The 16,378-nt window shown below is 38.2% G+C and overlaps 1 protein-coding gene across 4 annotated transcripts in view; it reads right to left on the bottom strand.

Annotated features, from left to right (window-relative positions):
* KANSL1L (KAT8 regulatory NSL complex subunit 1 like) overlaps positions 1-13,386 on the bottom strand; it is a 61,351-nt gene extending 47,965 nt beyond the window's left edge. For all 4 annotated transcript variants that reach the window (XM_088135593.1, XM_088135594.1, XM_088135595.1 and 1 more), the window contains exon 1: positions 13,201-13,386. The gene's annotated coding sequence lies outside the window, so the exon portion shown is untranslated. The remainder of the gene's footprint in view (positions 1-13,200) is intronic.
* Positions 13,387-16,378: the final 2,992 nt, after the last annotated feature.

Below are 16,378 nucleotides of genomic sequence, written 5' to 3'. Positions count from 1 at the left end.
ATTTAGAAGACTATTACAGCTTACAAACTTTTTTAAAAGCTCCACTTTCATAATCAGAATGTTACTGGGATTCTGAGAAAGGGAACTGTTTCAAAGGGGAAGCAGGCAATACTTGTTGCCTACTAAACCCACAAACCAAGGTTAGCATGCAGTTACTATGATAGAACTGATACTGTCGGCATGCCTTGGCAGGTGGTAGCACCTAGTTGACTTATCCTAAAAGCTAATCATGATAAACTCTGGTTGAGGAACTAATCAGGAAATTAAAAGAATAATCTGAGAAAAATCAAGCTTTACTTAATAGCATTTCAATATTTTTTAATGTCTGCATGGATCTTGGTTATTATGATAGGGAGGAGAAAAGAAGAAAGGTGTAAAAAAGGATTCCCTGTCAATGGATGAGAAAAGCATTGACTAGAGCTTGGAAATCTGATGCATCTCTCAAACAGTATCAGTGATGTTTAGCAGTATGTTAGTTTGTAAATATGTCTACAGACATATTTCCAACTAATTAAAAAAGAATACAGAGCATGCTTGAGGGAAGTTTCCAGTCATGCTGGCACATAACAACCTTTTTTGCAACAATCCAAGCATGATACATCTAAAATTCTTCATAAATAAATTCCAAATTCCATAGCAACAAAAAGAGGTAGTAGCTCCAGCACTGAGCACCAATGGCTTGAAACAAGAAGGAAGTCTGATGCATACTTTTACACATGTGCAAAATGGCAAATGGACATTTTACACATGCACAAAAGTATCTTTGAGATTTAACCGCCATTAGGGTTTTTAACGATTAGTCTTCCAGTGCTTATAAAGAAAGTATACAGTTAAGTCAAGAAAATGTGATTACGGTATATGTATTTTTTCTGTAAGTTATATATTTATATCTTGCCCCATTCTAACTGTTATGAAATCATTAGTTTTATTCATAAGAGAGGTCACACAAATTCATTTATTATTTTAGAGGATATCACAAACTGTGAGCATTCCCATCCTAAAGCATTTATTTAAGGTTGAATTATTGCATACACTTTTTTATAATAAGAAGGAACATTTGGCTAAAGCTGTGGTTCCCAAACTGTATGCTCACATGGCACCATGGGATATTTTAAATTTTTGAGGGAAACTCATCAGTACTTGGCATCTGTTGGATACCATGCCAACTACTAGTTCCCGGAAGTTCATAGTTTTGGTCTTGGGGCGCCATGAAAAAATTACTGAGACAGCAAGGGCACTGTGAACTGAGAAAGTTTGGGAACCTCTAGGCTAAAGTTAAATTCTTAGATGAGAAAGTTAACTCCTTATGGATCCCAGCCACCTCCTAACCTCCTACTTGGTCTCTTTGTTACTGCTAAATATGAACTTAACAAGGGTTATGTTTCCAACAATATCTTTTATTGCATTACACTAGGCAATGACAGAAGGCAAGAAGTCCAGTATGTTACTAGCTTTTAGACTCAAACAAATTAAACAATGTAATATTGAACTATCTGAGAAAAAGGTTCCAGATTTTTTAATTAAATGTGTATTTCAATTCTTCATCAATAGATGAGATTAATTCTTTTTGAGAAAGCCAGATAGTCACATTTAACATAGAACCAGGTTACTAATCTTACCTTACCTCTTTTGCTTCAAAGAACTGTCATTACAATTTATTTATTTTATAGATCTAGATAGCTACCCATCTCAAATATATCACCTTACTTACAAGATTAAAATGATAAAACATAAATAGCATAAAACCCATAGCAGTCAAGAAATTATAAACAACAATCAACAGTCAGCATAACCAGGAGAGGGGCTGCCTCACACACCTGGGGCCCCAGGCTCAAACACAAAGCCAAGTTTTGCAAAACACCAGCAAAGAAGGGCACAGCTTGTTCTCCAGAGGAATGAGTGGAGGTACTACGACAGAAAGGGCTCTCCTCCTGAGCTCCGCCAGCCTTGGCAGACAGGACTTGGAGCATGCTCCTCCTGTGTGACTGGACAGGACAGGTAGAAACAACCAGGGAGAGACAGTCCTGTAACTAACCCAGCCCCAAGCCATGAAAGGCTTTAAAGGTAATAACCAGCACCTTGAATTGAACCCAGAAGCACACCGGTAGCCAATGAAGCTCACAGAGCAGTGATGTCACATGTGCCAAAAACCAGGCACCGCTAATTGCCCACACCACCTCATTTTCCACCAGCTGCAGCTTCTAAATGCTCTTCAAGGGCAGGCTCATATAGAATGCATTGCAGTAGCCCCATTTAGGGCATGAGTGACCATGAGTAGGGCCAGGAACAGGTGCAACTGGTGCATAGCCCAAAGGTGTGTAAAGGCCCTCCTAGTCATGGCTGCCACCTGCTCCTTGAGCAGGAGCTGTGAGTCCAGGATGCCCAGATTGCACACTGGCTCTGTTTGAGGCAATGCGACCCCATCCAGAACCAACTCAAATCAGTCTTTATTATGGTCATAGACCAGCATATATCCAGAACCAAAGATGCCAAATCTCCAGAACCAGGAGGTTCAAAAATCCAAAGCCACTCAGTCTTGCTAGGGTTGAACTGAATCTTCTTAAGCCCCATCCAATTTTTCAATCTATAAAACTGAAGAAAACTTTTGCTCCTGATAGTTTTCCAGTGGTTTGATCCAAAAAGTATTTTGGAGTTTTATCTATTTTACAGGAAATATACAATAAAGCTTTTTCAATAAGTCCCTATCTTTTAATGAGGCAAATAACATTATTATTTCTAAGCCTAAGGATCCTATTCTAATAATAGACCTATTTCCTTGATAAATGTGGAGGCTAAGATTTTAATTCCTATTTTGACCCATAGATTAAGTGCTTGTTTTTCCAACTACTGTGCACCCATTCAGGGTGGATTTATATGGGACAATCAACCTTTCAATTATATTGGATTGTTAATCAAACTTTTTACACTAACACATAATAACAGGACCTAGCAACTATCATTTACCTGGATATTAAGAAAGCCATGGAATGGTTTCTTGGAAGTTTTTGTGACAGGCTTTGACTTATATGGGTTCCCTCAAAGTTGTATATCTTGGATTGATATGGTTTACTCCACCTCTAAGTCTTGTTTAATTATCAAGAGGTATACCCTTTCCTTTATGTTCATGTACATGCCTTTTTCTTCCTTAATTTGGATTTAGAACCCTTGAAAACATATAAACAAAGCCTTTAGAAAACAAACATTAAAGGAGTGATAAGGAAGAAGGATATCAGATTCTACTATGTCCTGGTGATATATGTGTTTTATAGATAGGACAGAAGCCTATTAATCTGCTCATTCATATATGAATTTGGTATCCTGTCCAATTACTCAGTAAACTGGAATAAACCAGACTTGATGTCATCAAGTTACAGCAATATATTTACTTGATAAATATAAAGACTGGGGTTCTGATTCCTTTTCTGGTATGAGAATTCCTAGCAAACTTTTTTAATTGGTAAATCTCAACCTATCTTTCATTTTTATCCAAATTAAAGAAGATTTAAATGGCCTAGAATTCTACTGAATATTTGGGGTAAAAAATATGATCAATATGAATTCAATTACAAAGTTGATTGATATTTTAAGAGCATTTGTATATTTATTTGATTACATTATTTTAAATGAATTTATAGTATACTGAATGCATTTCCATGGCAAGGGCAACCTATGAGATTTTCACTGCAGAAAATTAGTTACCTGTTGGGAAAGGTTGATTTCCAACATATTCAGGTTTGTTGTTGGGCATTTATCCAAGCTTTAATCACTGACTGGAATAAGGAAGTTCAGAATTTAGCTCTTTGTGGGATTGATCTGAGTGTTACTATTTCACCCCATTAAAATCATGGCATGTATTAGGAACCTTCTAATTTGGGTAGGGATCCATTTTAAAACCTGCAGTTAATGCCTACACTTAATATATGGAATATATTACCTTGCAGATCTAATTTTGACCTTTTCACCCATGAAGAGATTAGTAGGCTTAGACTACTAACCAAACAAAAACAGTAACAAAAATAGATTTGTTTTCAGTATTATGGATTTAATAATAATGCAACAGCACATACCTATAAAATGAAAATTGGCTCCACATAGTCACATAGTTATTAGACAGAGAAACATACAGTAGAAGCAGTTTCATCAGCAACCCTATTTCAAATTCCACGCTTTACAAAAAATTCATATGATTAAACTAGATTTAGGGGAACATGTGTCTGACAGAAAGGGGTTGGGGAGAGTGTTTTAAAGAGGTAAAGAAGAAATTAGTGTTCAGAAATTAAATTATGCAGACATATACTAGCTTTAACTTTAAAAAAATGCTCTCAGCATCTGATATTTAGAGAGTATAACTACATTCAACTATCCTTCATTACGAAAAACTTCCACTGACCCTTTATGAATAAGAATAGAACAGGTAAGTGGATAAGAGACAAGAGGAAGTTATATAAGAAATTATTAGATATAATAAAGAAGACTTGTAGCTGCCCATACCACGGTATGCATGTCATAAATCAAGGCTTATCAACTGAATTATACAGAAGCGGCTAAAAGTATTGGTACTTTTTCCCAAAGAAACCCAATTTGCCATGAAATAAGTTGAAACTGTCATAAGTAAATGGCACCCACCGTTCTTTATTTCACAGTCCACACAGCAGACATATTTACAAGAATATGTTAAGTCATATATCAAAAGGAAAGTATCTGCTCTGGGGACTATGTAGAATAAAGAATGCTGGGTGCCATTTACCTGTGTCAGTTTCAACTTATTTCATGGCAAATTGGGCTTCTTGGGCAAAAAGTGGAAGGGTACCAATACTTTTGGCTGTGACTGTATGCATTTTTTCTCATTCTCTTTTATCTTCTAAAACCATCTTTCTCCCTCCTCTATATATTTATTGAAACACCCTCAATGCTGAACAAGAAGTGAAATGCTACTCCTTATGAAGAAATCCCTTCCATTTGTTATCTACTTGCTTGCTTGCTTTCCTATGTGACATGAACGGGAGAGATGGTTATCTGTCACCTTCCCCCACCTAAATAATTCTGGAGAAATTAACTGAGAGTAGTAGAGATCAGAATGCATGATTAAAGGATGTAATTCTCCTCTCAATATCATATTACCAAGCAAGCTCATATTGCTTTCTTTCCCTCACTAAACCAATAAATTATAATATAATATGGGATTGAGTTACTTCCCAACAGTTACAATCTTTTATCCATCAAGATCAAGTTTTCAACAATTTGAACAGCTTGCTAACCAGAAGTCATCACAAAGACTGAGATTTATAATCTCTGCCAATACCAAAGTATATTTTGTTTCAGTGATCTAAAAGTTCTATCAAAACAGGGGACTAACTTGGCTTCAGTTAACTGAGTTGCAAATACCCAGAAATTTGATAAAAAACCTGTACTTTGAAAGACTGATGAAAATAATCTCACTAAAGGGAATGGTACATACTTTTTAATATTCAAAGAAAAGTAGTTTCACTCAAATAATTCTTTAAAAAAACATAGATAACTACTAGTTCAGAGTTTTTCAAACCATGTTTTCTGGAACCCTAGGGGGTTGCACGAAAGATTAATGACCAAAAATAAAAAAACCCTCACTCAAACACAGCCAAATTTTATCATTAAAGCTTTAGCTCTTGATCCAGGATTTTTTTTTAATTAACAGATTCCAGAGACTGGAAAAGTTTGACAATCCCTGTACTACCTGACTCACAATTTCTGAATGGGTTGAATCACAAATTGTAATATATCAATCACACCAAAGGCTGACGAGACTGAGTCATTCTTGGAAGAATATTCTACCTACCTACCTACCTACCTACCCACCCACCCATCCATCCACACACACACACACGACTTTTATTGAAACTTTAAAAAAAGAAGATAAAAACTAATACAAACTAACATTTATTTATTTATTTATATTTCAAATTTGTCACCACCCATCTCACCACAGAGCGACTTTGGGTGGTTTACAGTAAAAAGAATAAAAATTAAAATAGAATAAATATTAATTAAAATACATTACAACAAGATTCCTATATAAATAATAAATATCATCCAAGAAACTGATGTTAACTAGGAGTTATTAGACTTGGTGAGCATCTTCAAGGCACCAGCCACCCCTAGAGTTGGTTATATCCCTTCTCGTCCTACGCGAGTTGGCAGAGCCAGGTCTTCAATTCCTTCCGGAAAGCTGGGAGGGTAGGGGTCCACCTCATCTCTGGGGGAAGAATATTCCATTAGGCGGGGGCAATGGCAGAGAAGGCTCTCCTCTTGGGACCTGCCAGTCGACATTCTCCTGCCAATGGGATCCATAACATGCTTTCTGTGCCTGACCGGGTGGGACAGGTTGATGTAATAGGGGTGAGATGGTCTCTCAGGTAACCTGGACCCATGCTATGTAGGGCTTTAAAGGTGATAACAACACCATGAACTGGACATGGAAACAAACTGGCACCCAATGCAACTCCAGCAGAGCTGTTACATGTGCCATCCTTGGGGCACCCAAGATTGCCTGCATAGCCACATTTTGAACCAGCTGTAGCTTCCGGATATTCTTCAAGGGTAGCCCTACGTAAAGTGCATTGCAATAGTCCAAACGAGAGATGACCAGGGTGTGAGTGACTGACCAGAGGGCTTCCTGATCCAGGAAGGAAAGGCCCTGCTGGCCATGACTGCCACCTGCTCCTCGAGCAGGAGTCATGAGTCCAGGAAGTCCCCCAGATTATGCATCAGGTCTGTCTGGGGCAGTGCAACCCCATCCAGAACCAAAGATGGTAAAACCCTGGATACAGAGGAGCCTCCAATCCACAGCCACTCTGATATATGTAATATAAAGTAAGGAAGAAAAAAGAGAAAGAAATCAAAGAGAAAGCAAAAAGTGCAAGAAAAGGAAAAAAGTTAAAGAAAAATAGAAAAGAAAGAAAACAAGATATAAAAAAGTGGCATCCGATATTCTTCGTAGCAGTTATACCTACAAATATATTTTAACCTCTGTAACGTTACATCATATTACTCTTCTTTCTATAATCTATCCTGTCTAGTCATCAAAACCATAAATCACAAGTTCATTTTTTTCATTTTTACTCAAAAAGTTCATAAGAGGTTTCCAGTCACTGATAAATGTAAATAGCGTATTTTCTCTAATCAAGGAAGTTAATTTATCCATCTCAGCAAGATCTGTCAATTTCACCTACCATTCCTCCATAGTGGGTATTGTTGAATCTTTCCATCTCTGTGGATACAATAATCTCATTGCAGTAATCATATGTTGAAATAATCTTCCATGAGTTTTTTCTAAGTGTTTATCCATCAGAACTAAAAGGAAAAGTTCTGGCTTCAACTGAATATTGATCTTTAAAATCCTCTGTAACAAAGTATATATTTGAATCCAATTTTTTTTTCAGGATTTTTCTTCTGATTATTAATCTTAAAATTTGCTAATATACCAAAGTCCTGCAATTTTCCCATTAATGCATCTACTCCCTCTAATGGAACTATTAAAATTAACACCAGGTCATCCGCAAATGCCCTTAACTTGTAAGTTTCTTTTTAAATCTTAACTCCCATAATTCTCTCATCTTATGTCTCTATTCAGTACCTCAAGAACTAAAATAAACGAAAGTGGAGACAGTGGACATTCTATTCTTGGAAGAATATTCAGATGGTATCACAAACCATGCAGCAAAAAATCATGACTACTTTATGGAGGCCATCATAAACTTATCCAACTATTTCAACTTTTATGAAAATATTATCAATATTACAATTTACTACTATTTATTTTGTCTGTAATTTGGAGTTAACTGGTTTATTTTATCTCATGTAAATGTAGGCATATTAATACATTCCAGAATAGGAACATAAGTATTCCCATACTTCTAAGTATGTCAAAATATTTTACCTTCAAAATATTTTTCACTTTTTAAAAGACAAAACTAAGTAGAAAGGCAGGATATAAATAAAATACAATTAATTTACAGTTCAATCATAACTGTTATATTACTTCCTACATATATTTGGCAAATATATGTTTGACATGTTAAGGGCAGTTTTGCAGGTAGAAATTCTTCAGATCAATCTTTGGCATTTCTACTTAAGGAAATTAAGTAGTAATGCCAAAGATTGATCTGAAGAATTTCTACCTGCAAAACTGCCCTTAACATGTCAAACATATATATTCTACTTAAAGAAATTAAGTAGTAAGTTGATAGATACCTATTTTAACTCTAGGAGTGATGCTGCCATTTAGTACAGTATTGGAACAAATGTGTAAGACAACATTATCACATTGGATGATTAAGAAGTCACATATTTTAAGGCAAATTCAAGTCACAAACCCAGCAAGTTACCTACTGAAATAGTGTAACACATAGGCAGATCAGTTCCTGCAACAAGTAACCACATTTCAGCACATGATATAAGCTTTTATTATTTTCACTGTATTTGCTAAACATGGTAGCATAAAATATATGGATATTCAACAACAATTTCCAGAATAATAGAATTTCCCATTTGGGAAGATACAGAAGCTGAAATTCAAACTTGACAGTATATTGACTTATTAGCAACATGACTCTAATAAATGATAGAATCCAACTGAACACTGATATACTTCTGTAAAATTAATATTTTTCTCTCTTACACCACATTTTTAGATGTATTAACATTTTCAGAATATTTATTGCCATTTTTAATCTTAGCTGGCTGGATTTGTTTTTGGATATACAGTGGGGCAAAAAAGTATTTAGTCAGCCACCAATTGTGCAAATTCTCCCACTTAAAAAGATGAGAGAGGACTGTAATTTTCATCATAGGTATACCTCAACTATGAGAGACAAAATGGGGGAAAAAATCCAGAAAATCACATTGTCTGATTTTTAAAGAATTTATTTGCAAATCATGGTGGAAAATAAGTATTTGGTCAATATCAAAAGTTCATCTTTGTTATATATCCTTTGTTGGCAATGACAGAAGTCAAACGTTTTCTGTAAGTCTTCACAAGGTTTTCACACACTGTTGCTGGTATTTTGGCCCATTCCTCCATACAGATCTCCTCTAGAGCAGTGATGTTTTGGGGCTGTCGCTGGGCAACACGGACTTTCAACTCCCTCCAAAGGTTTTCCATGGGGTTGAGATCTGGAGACTGGCTAGGCCACTCCAGGATCTTGAAATGTTTCTTACGAAGCCACTCCTTCGTTGCCCAGGCGGTGTGTTTGGGATCATTGTCATGCTGAAAGACCCAGCCACGTTTCATCTTCAATGCCCTTGCTGATGGAAGGAGGTGTTCACTCAAAATCTCACAATACATGGCCCCATTCATTCTTTCCTTTACACGGATCAGTCGTCCTGGTCCCTTTGCAGAAAAACAGCCCCAAAGCATGATGTTTCCACCCCCATGCTTCACAGTAGGTATGGTGTTCTTTGGATGCAACTCAGCATTCTCTCTCCTCCAAACACGACGAGTTGAGTTTAGACCAAAACGTTCTACTTTGGTTTCATCTGACCATATGACATTCTCCCAATCCTCTTCTGGATCATCCAAATGCTCTCTAGCAAACTTCAGACAGGCCCGGACATGTACTGGTTTAAGCAGGGGGACACTTCTGGCACTGCAGGATTTGAGTCCCTGGCGGCGTAGTGTGTTACTGATAGTAGCCTTTGTTACTTTGGTCCCAGCACTCTGCAGGTCATTCACTAGGTCCCCCCAGGTGGTTCTGGGATTTTTGCTCACCGTTCTTGTGATCATTTTGATCCCACGGGGTGAGATCTTGCATGGAGCCCCAGATCGAGGGAGATTATCAGTGGTCTTGTATGTCTTCCATTTTCTAATTATTGCTCCCACAGTTGATTTCTTCACACCAAGCTGCTTGTGCAGGTCTACAATTTTGTTTCTGGTGTCCTTCAACAGCTCTTTGGTCTTGGCCATAGTGGAGTTTGGAATGTGACTGTTTGAGGTTGTGGACAGGTGTCTTTTATACTGATAACAAGGTCAAACAGGTGCCATTACTACAGGTAATGAGTGGAGGACAGAGGAGCCTCTTAAAAGAAGTAGTTACAGGTCTGTGAGAGCCAGATCTTGCTTGTTTGTAGGTGACCAAATACTTATTTTCCACCATGATTTGCAAATAAATTCTTTAACAATCAGACAATGTGATTTTCTGGATTTTTTTTTCTCATTTTGTCTCTCATAGTTGAGGTATACCTATGATGAAAATTACAGGCCTCTCTCATTTTTTTAAGAGGGAGAACTTGCACAATTGGTGGGTGACTAAATACTTTTTTGCCCCACTGTACACCTACAGAATACAGGTCAATATTTCATGTCAGTATACTGAAGACACATATAAATGCAAAATATATTTCATTCTTTCATCATAAGAACCTTCAAGTCCTTGGGAAAAATCCTACACTAGGATCACTCTATCCCTCCCCCCGATTGAATAAACAATTTCTAGTAAAAACAAAACAAAAATGATTGAAATGGTAAGAGAATTGGAGGCAGACAATATAATCTCAGATTTTAGAAGTGTTCTCAAACAGACCAAAGTCTAAAAGTTTCATTTATATGAAGTAATTCAGTCACATTTTCTGACAGTCATATTTTCTACGCTATGTCTCTAATGCTTTACTCAGACTGGAGGCTGGATTACCTAGCACAGAAACTAGAGCTTGGCAATTAATAACATCTTACTGCTCAAAATCAACCTAGCTCCTATAGGATTCCTGCTGTTCTTAGTGTGGGACATCTTCCAATCCAAATGCCGCAGAACTGTATCCAACAATCTGCTCCATTTGGGTATGCCTCCTGATTTCCTTTTAACCATGGGAATGGATAAAGCAAAGGAGGCTATTAAACAAAGACTAGAAGATACGGAACTCCAGAATTACCTTCCAGCTACCCCAAGGGTATATTGACTATATAAAACAAAAAACAAAAACAAAAACTGCAACCCACAGAATACTTTTGCAAGTTATCCTACTCCAAATATAACTGGGACTTCTCTAGAGCAAGCTTCAATGCCTTTCCCTCTGCAATCAATGGAGGGTAAATAAAATCAGACACCCTTTTCACATAGAAGATACCCCCATGTCTCTGATGAAATTGAAACCTTAGACATATCTTCCTGAGGCATAGATTTTATACTCCAATCAATCCAATCCTTAACAGATAAGATTGCCTGGCCATCCAGATCAACGGCATTTAGAATTTTTCCTAAAAGGTAAACATCCTGAAATCATCTATAAAATAGTTAAATTCTGTGCCCAAACCATAAGCCTTCGCTATGTTCAGACTCAATAACAGAAGTAGGTGATTTACTTGATTAACAATATTTTTTTTGTATGTTTATATTGTATTTGGTTGTTTTAACTTTAGGACCTGGTCTTGGGCTATAATAACAAATGCCCATTCAACCAAGGTCTAAAGACAGGAGACACCAGATTCATTTCGATATCCCATTATCTGTATCTTAATACAGTTGTATTTTTTTTTTACAACTCAGGAAAAATATTACTGTGTTTTGAAATGAAGAAAGGAAAAAATAGTATATCCCATTCAGAGTATAATGAAAGAGTGGCTGTTTCTGAGGCTTAATAGAAATGCACAATTTAAACTAAATGTGAATTGTCATTTTCAGAACGTCCATGATCCACTTGCATCTATCCATTGGCCAAATATGCCACAGCAACCTCTTTTTTCCTGCTATGTCTTCTCACTGTCTTCATCTGGCTCCCAGTCTATGCCTGGGGAAGCCTTAAATCATTCTTAGTTTTAATGGTGCTAAAAGTAATGTTTTCCCCTGTACCCTGACATTAGTTTGGCTGTTATTCTAGCACACTTCATCAATCATTCTGCTAGTGGCAAGTCATGTGATTCTTTGGGGGTGAGATCAGCACTTGTTGGCCAATAAGGCTGGTTTGGAAACACCCCCTCTCTTCTGGTCCCTGGTGCTATATTCCAAAACCACTAAGACAGTCTGATTCTTTCAAATTGGGCTCTCTTTCTATACCCACAAGGCCCCTGAGCCTCCCAGTTTGAAGGCCTAGACTGGCCCAAATAGTAGTTGGTCAGCAATGGTGACTGCACAGTGAATAAGGAGAGAGTAGGCTTTTTCTTGCTGCTTCATGGTGCAACTCTTTTTGCACACTAAACCAGCATCCAAAAGGAACCTTCTTGTTCAGATGATAGGCCCCCTTTCAACCTATCTCACTTGAACAAACCTGGAGTTTTGACAGTTGGTTAATCAACCAATTTAGCCATCTTTCAAACCTTGCCTCCCCTGCCAACCCCAGCTCAATCTCACATTAAGGAGATGGAATGGGGGATGTTTTCCCACCAGTTGGTGACATTTGGCAGAGGGGAACAAAGCTGGGATGAATCCATGAATTCCTGTTCATAAATATGGGCAATATTGTGCATATGGCAGGATAGGGATTACTAGTGGGGACAGCATATTATGAGCAAGTATTTTGCTAACTGAAGAGCTGGTGGATAGCACTTTAATTAGTCTGGGTGTAAGAGTCCACCGACTCTTTTTTCAAACAGCAGCAAAACATCCAATTTTATACAACCCATGTTAAGAGCTGAAACTTAGAGAAGATGCAACTTCAAGCCGATCATCACCTTAACTTTTAAGCTTCCCTCTCCCCAGTTGCCAAGTTAGAATTGAAACAGGTCTGACCCCGTCTCACCCCGCAGACTCTTCTAAATTACGAAACCTAACACTGAGTCCCAAATCTGAGGTTCATTCTTCGCAGGCTGTCTCCACATCTCCTTCTGCGCATCGTAAAAAACGGCCCCCCTCCCTCGCGCCCCCTGAATCCCGGCTCTTCCTCTGCCCCGCCTCCGTCGCACCCCGGGGCGCGAGGCTGCAGCTCTCCCTCCCCCATCGGACCCCTCCCCTCCCACATTCCACGGGCGCCGCCACGCCCTCCCCCCTTGGCGCCGTCCCCAATCCCGCCTCCCGCTCCTCGCATCCCTACCGCCTCCGTCCTCTCCTCGCTTCAGTGCCGTTACGGCGCTGCTCAGAACTCTACGGCTGCCCCGGGGGTCGTTTGCGCTTGCCCGCGCGCGTCCCAGCGAAGGGGGGAGGAAAGGAGAGCGCCGCCGGGAATCAACCGTCTCTTCTCAAATTCCTGAGGGAATCGTGAAAGGCAACAGCCCCCGCCCCCCAAGCACCGACTTGCCTGCCAACTCCGTCCGTCCGTCCGTTCGCGGACTGCTTCTCTTCCTCCTTTTCCCTCAGTTTCTCACACACTCCAGTTCACTTCCCCAAAACAAAAGCGGCGGCGGCGGCGGCGGCTCCTTCTTCCCTCCCACCCCACTTGGCGAGTCCGCTCAACTCTCGTTCTTCCAACAGCCGCTCCGCTCCAAGTAAGTTGCCTCAGCAGCCAAACAAGCAGGAGAGGGCGGGAGTTTGGGCGGGGCAACCGAGGCCTCTGCTCGGAGTCGGCCGCCTAAACCAACCAATGGAAAGCCAAGGAGGGCGGCCTTATGCAAATCACACCGCGGTGGGTCTTCAGGATTGTGGGGGAACCAAGCCGGTCTCTTTTGGGTCGCTTTTGAACTTGAGCCTCGTCCTGCCCGGCGCTTCGCCCAACTGCTCCCCTCCCAGTGTGATTATGCGCTGGAGTTGCGTATTCGTGGATTAGGGTACTGAGCGGACACTCATAAACGCTTCTTAACACCTACCCAAATCAGTCCCAAGCATGAGGAGAGATCCATCGCGTCAAACTTTAGGACACCCTTAAATGCTACTGAAGAACACTTTTCTGGCTCCTTCGAAAAGGCTGGCGGGACGAAAACTCCGTTACCAACATTTTTTTTATAACCAGCTTTGATAGTAATGTGCTGCTCAAGAACATCCAGATTGTACCACCACCATTTCCAGATAAAATATATCATTTTCATAGAGTACTTTGTCCTTAACCTGTAAAGAGCAGAGATAGCACCCCAGCTATTCGATACCACAGAATGAGGGGACATGGTAGTTCCTTGCTGATAACAGAAGAAATAATTGCAGAATCTTTAGGAATGGTATTAGGAAACAAACTAGCAAATAATTTCATTGAAGGCAATAGTCCTGTGGCATTTTAAAATCTGAAAAAAGTCATTGTGATATCCATAAAAGCTTATGTCACATTAAATGTATCAGTCTTTTAAGTGCTATTGTGGGTGTATGATGCATTCAAAAAGCACACTGCAAATCTTTCAAAGAAGCATGAAATTGTGCTGCAAGGCTTTAGCTACCCTGCAATATTTTCAGAAATCAACTCTATCAAGCATAGTTTTTGTGAAAAGATCCCAACTTGGCAATTTTCTCCTTCGGAGGGCAGAGGAAAGCACAAGAGAATAAGCCATCCTTGGCTTGATATTAATCAATAGAGAAGGCTTAGTTGAGGAAGTAGAAGTAACAGAAACTTTGGAGGACAGTGAGTAGGCAATCCTGGAGATCTTGATTTTGAGGAAATCTAAAACTGAGTATCATATATACTGCATTTTTAAAAAATGGATTTTAATAAACTCAGAGCAAAAAGGCCAGGGACATATACAGGGCAGTCAACAACATCAAAATGGTGGTCACAACTGGGTGATCAAAACACCATCCTTTTTTATGTTCAGGCAATATGTGCGCTTCACATTAGTCGGGGTTTCAATTGCCCAGTTGCACTTGCCATTTTGACTTTGTTGACCACCCCTGCAGACATCCCTAAAAAAAAAAAAAGTCAGATACCATGACATAGGAAGGTAATGGGAAAAAAGACAGACAGACCAGACAGACAGACATAGATGAGATAGATAGATGGAAGTTCCTAATGAAGGAGGTATTAAAAGTTATTTTTAATATATATAATTTTTATTAAAGCTTTTAAACAAGAGAATAAAAAGGATCACAAACTAATATAAAGTAAGGAAAGAAAGGAAAAAGAAATCAAAAAGTGCAAGAAAAGAAAAAAAGTTGAGGAAAAATAGAAAAGAAAGAAAAAGATATACAAAAGTGGCTTCCGATATTCTTCACAGCAGTTATACCTACAAATATATTTTAACCTCTGTAACGTTACATCATATTACTCTTCTTTCTATAATCTATCCTGTCTAGTCATCAAAACCATAAATCACAAGTTCATTTTTTTTCATTTTTATGCAAAAAATCCATAAGAGGTTTCCAGTCACCAATAAATGTAAATAGTATTTTTTTTCTCTAATCAAAGAAGTCAATTTATCCATTTCAACAAAATCTGTCAACTTCACCAACCATTCCTCCATAGTGAGTAGTGTTGAATCTTTCCATCTCTGTGCATAGAGTAATCTCGCTGCAGTATTCATATACTGAAATAATCTCCCATGGCTTTTTTCTGTTTGTCCATTAATCCTAAAAGGAAAAGTTCTGGCTTCAATTGAATATTGATCTTTACAATCCTCTGTATCGAAGTATGTATTTGAATCCAAATTTTTTTAACTTTACATGTCCACCAAGCATGATAAAATGTCCCTTCATGCTGTTCACATCTCCAACATATATTTGAAATGCCTTTATACATTCTAGGTTATTTGTCTGGCATCATGTGCCAATGATGTTATTTTATAAAAATTCTCTTTGAGATCATAACACAATGTAAATTTCAACCTTTTAACCACGTATTTTCCATTTATCCATCTGTATATTAATAACCAAAATTCTTAGCCCACTTTATCATACATTCTTTAACCTGTTCTTCCTCTGCTTCAAATTTCAACAAAAGTTTATACATTTTACCAATTACATCTTCATCATCAGTATGCAATTGTATTTTAAATTCTGACTTACTTTGCTCCATAAGTCTTTTTATCCATTTTAAATCTTTCAGGTAACTGTAAATGGGAAAACCATTGACAACTATATCCTTCTGCTATCAATTGTTCTCTTGATTTGATTTTAAATTCCCCTTGATAGTTTTCCAATAAGTCCCAGTATGTCAACCATTTATCTTTATCTGTCATTTCTCTTCTATGATATGCTTCTTGAGCTGAGATCCATAAAGTTGTTTTCGGGCACAACCTGGGTTTAGATCTATTCCATATTCTCAATATGGCTCCTCTAATAAAATGATTTTTAAGTCCACATTAATTTTAACTTTATCATACCATAAATATCCATGCCATCCGAACCTCAGGTTGTGACCTTTTGACTATAAAAGTCTCTTGTTTCTCAGCAACATCCATTCTTTCATCCAGACCAAGCAACAAGCAGCAAAATACAAATTCAGATCTGGTAAACCCAATCTCCTCTTTCCTTTGCATCTTGTAACATTTTGCATTTAACTCGTGGTATTTCCCTTGCCATATAAATTTAGATATATCTTTTTGCCATTGTTTAAATGACAC

The sequence above is a fragment of the Python bivittatus genome, unplaced genomic scaffold (assembly GCF_059951505.1).
Source record: "Python bivittatus isolate LINGU-HERP-01145 unplaced genomic scaffold, Pbiv_v1 ctg000200_np1212, whole genome shotgun sequence".
In the NCBI taxonomy this organism is placed as follows: Eukaryota; Metazoa; Chordata; class Lepidosauria; order Squamata; family Pythonidae; genus Python; species Python bivittatus.
The sequence above is the reverse complement of the archived record's forward strand: the minus strand, read 5'-3'. Positions and strand labels throughout refer to the sequence as shown.